This window comes from Morone saxatilis, unplaced genomic scaffold (assembly GCF_004916995.1).
Source record: "Morone saxatilis isolate NCDOM2014 unplaced genomic scaffold, NCSU_SB_2.0 Contig18, whole genome shotgun sequence".
Lineage (NCBI taxonomy): Eukaryota > Metazoa > Chordata > Actinopteri > Moronidae > Morone > Morone saxatilis.
Window position 1 is genome coordinate 29,196,896 of NW_023339740.1, and position 4,007 is coordinate 29,200,902.

The following is a 4,007-nucleotide window of genomic DNA, read 5'->3' on the forward strand; positions in this document are numbered from 1 at the left end:
ACTGTTGGGTCTCTGTAAATAATGTTATAAGTATAAGAGTACGGTCTAGACCTGCTCTATTTGAAAAGTGTCACAGGTGTGGCACTGTACAAATGAAACTGAATTAAATTGAATGTATCAATTAGCCATACCCAACAGGAAGTCGGCCATTTTGAATTTAGTGGTAATTTTTAAGCAATTTGCACATTTCTGTATTTTGCTATGAAACAGGAAGTTGTTGTAACTTCAGTGTTCTTTGTCCAATCTGCACCAAGCTGCACATGTTTGATTATCATCTTATTAACGTGAAATTATCAGTGTGGTGTAAGCATGAGGCGACTGTAGCACGCCCTGAGCTACACGGACTGCGACTTTTCACACAAGTATCAGCACTTTTACTTGAGTGAATAATTTGTGCACCTCCTCTGGGTAACACTTATATTAAGGTGCTTGTAATAAGCATTAGTTAATATATAATAATATATAATATATGGTAGACTATATAAACATAAACATTCATAGTTAGACTATAAAACATTTATAAAGAATTTATAAGAAACTAATCCTTAAGAACGTTTCTTATAATTGTTCAAACACATTTAGTTTGTCTTTATTAAACTTTTGTAGATTTCTTTATTCTTTATGTAACACCTCCCAGACTCTGCTGTTTAAAGGTTTAGTGACCTCATGTAATTACCTGCAACACTCTGCCTAACTAGATGTAACCAGCACAAATACATTCAAGCCTGTGATGATTTGTCCAAACTTTCAGCAGATTTTTGGTTCAGTAAAATAAGTACACACCACATTGTTTCCATGCAGCGAGCTGGTACTGTATGAGCTTTCAGACTTCTCCAGTCTTCCTTGGAGGAAAACGCCTGTTGGACTGTGAGTCTGCCTTTAAACTGCAGGGACTGAGTTCACGACCCGGTGTCAGCAAGCATCTGCGCGTCTGAAACGACCTTGGACACGTTACCCGCACTCTGCCAGATCACGGATGCCGTTACCGACCCGTGCTCTGATCTGCTCGCTGCTGGTCAAGATACTTGCCCTGTGGGGGGGAATAATTATCACATTAATATTCCTTATCCCTCGCCCTGCACAAATCTATACAGTGAGAGAGTTTGAGGCCACGCTTTGGCCATAAAAAAATCATTTTTATTTAACCGTATATGCATAAACAGTTCTGTATTCTCAGTATGGAGCCAATGAAGTATGGGGGAGAATATGACCGATGTATGGAGATAATGTAGAGCTTATGTTGGGTCCTAACACTAATCAGAAAGAAAGCCTCAGTGTGTCTGTAGTAAGTGACGTTCCCTTATACACAAAGTAAAGACAACATACCAACTAAGCCCTGTTCTGTTTTTAGCCTGTATTTGTCCACTTTTTGCATATTGGCTCCATTGAAAGTTGAATTAGCTATTAGCGTCTCATGGAAAGGTCAGATGAGTGAAATGCATTCAGAACTGAACGTGGAGCGTCGGTGAGAGCAGTGCTAGTTATTCAAAAAATTAAATGTATTACTTGTTACTCTTTTCTAAAAGTAATATTACTTTACTGTAATATTATTACTGACATGTAATACTAATTAGTTACACTACTAGTTACTGGGGAAAGTAATATTATTTCTGGTAACGAGTTACTGCCCAACACTGAGTGAGAGACTCCGATCAGCTTCATACCTGGTTTTAGGTTTCCTGTGTGTCGGGCCCCTTGAAGTGTAGCGAGGAGGAGGAAAACGCCACTGAATTAATCATCCAGCAGTGGACAATACGTTCTGCTGTTCTTCCTCCCCGTCGTCCACACACTTTAAAGGAAAGGACTTTACCTGAGACGCTGCAATTAATCACTTAGTTGCACTTAGACATTTATCTAATGGACTCATTTAGCTCGGGACTGTGCAATCTGTGAGACAGAGATAGTTCTTATTTATGGTGGACTAAAAAACTTAAAATATATTTGTCATATTGAATTAGCAGGTACATTCAGTCATATCTTTCCTGTTGATTTTCAGCTTCTTTGTTTATTTTTTTGGGGTCCAGTCTTTGGTATTATGTAAATAATTATAAAGTATACATCATTTCGGTGATTGACATATAAATGAACTTATTATTGAACTTATACATAGAAATATACCTGCATACAACCTGATCTGTGTTGCTCTCTCATTGACTTTCTATACAGGCAGTCGTAGATCTTCATCATAAATAATACTAATCAATATTCCATATTCCCTGCAGTAATTATTACAGATGGCACCATAAGTGTGACACAAACTCTCTACAGTACATTAGTGTATTTTTAGTTTTACTTAATTTGATCATTTTACCAGTCTGAACATGTTTCAGACTCAAAACAAGGAAAGAGTTTCTCTCGGATGGCATCAGATCAGCTTTAATCCCTGCACACACAAGCTAAATGTCTAAACTGTTTGACCTGTTAAAAGCTTAGGGTAGAGGTATGTGGCTGTGGTTGGGTTCGGGTAGAGGTATGCGGGTGTGGTTGGGTTCGGGTAGGGGTGTGGTTGGGTTCGGGTAAGGGTATGCGGGTGTGGTTGGGTTAGGGTTCAGTGTGCATGTTGCCTCAGCTCGACCAGTCTTTATGTTTTCCGTTGCCATGGCTCTTTCAGACACTTTGTTTGCCCCTTTGTGCAGGAGAGGGAACAGACTGGCAAATCGACTTCTGGCTCTGCTTTATTGTGCCAGAGCCTGATATCGGACAACCAAGATCTGACATGTCAGAAGTTCATCGGAGTGTAAGCTCAAAGTCTGTAAGCAGTTTAAGCTGCTGTGTTTTTGTGCTACTGATAGAGACACCAAAGCAAGTTTAGATTCTATCGGACTGAATCTTGCTGCTAAACTAGTCACCAAATTTGGAAGGACACAGAATTCACAGGGATTGGTTAAATTTGGGCTAATTGTTGCAACATTGCAACTTCCTGAAGGAATTGTTTAATGGGTAATGTAATTTAATTAATTAAAATTAGTAGTAATTATTATAATTAACAGTAATATATCAATATCAATATAATATATATATATATTACAGTAATAATATAATACAAAAGAAATACACCTAAGTAGAAAATATGATTAAAATACAGTAAAATACAGTAGAATACAGTAGAATTGTGGTAATAAAGTATTGTTCTATATACAGTAAACTGCAGTACAGTTACAGTAATTTATTGTGAATCGAAACACAGAAATTAGCTGCCAGTAACTACTGTAAATATAAAAGGACCCTCTTTACAGTGCACTCACATGATAAATATTGCTGCATTGTTCAGATTGTAATGTTTGCATGAATAGTAATCGGTGCTGATTGAGACGTGTTGGAAATCTAATTTATTCAATCGCCACTTGGTTGTGAAGATCAGTGAGCATTAATGATAGCTGCTGCAGTAAGAGCGGGTTGGTTGGTTGTTCTTTCCTCTCTCGTGGTGTGGTGGTCCTGATTACAGGCCCTTGCAATGACTCTGGCACTTACGCTGTTTTTCTTTAAATAGATCTTTTTCTGTCTTTTTTATTCCTCAGCTTCTCTCTCTCTCTCTCTGTGGAAACCTCACTGCTTTCATTGGCAGGCAGATGGTTCATGTCCCCTCGGTTTCTCTTTTTAGCAACTGTTCTCCCTTAATACCTCACCAATAATGAGCTGTACAGCTCTAAAAGACAATCACTCCCTTATTCTCAGAGGTAAACAATTCTTTCAGGATTATGGACCAGACTACATGTCATGTCCCACTGGTTCACATGTAAAGGCTTATTTGAGTTATTAAAAAAAATAAGAAAGAAGAATCAAAATTCCTGACACAGTTGGTAAACACACAGAGGTAATTAGACGCCGCTAAGCAGTTTAACGAAGATGCCGACACAAAGACAGTAAATTACAACTTTACTTGTGTCAGAGTAGGGGAGGGAGGGGAGGATGGAGGGATAAAGAGGAGAAACAGGATCAGTGTAGCAGATCCATACTGCTGTCATACTGTGGCTCTGGATTGTTGGATTGCCATGACATTGTGTACA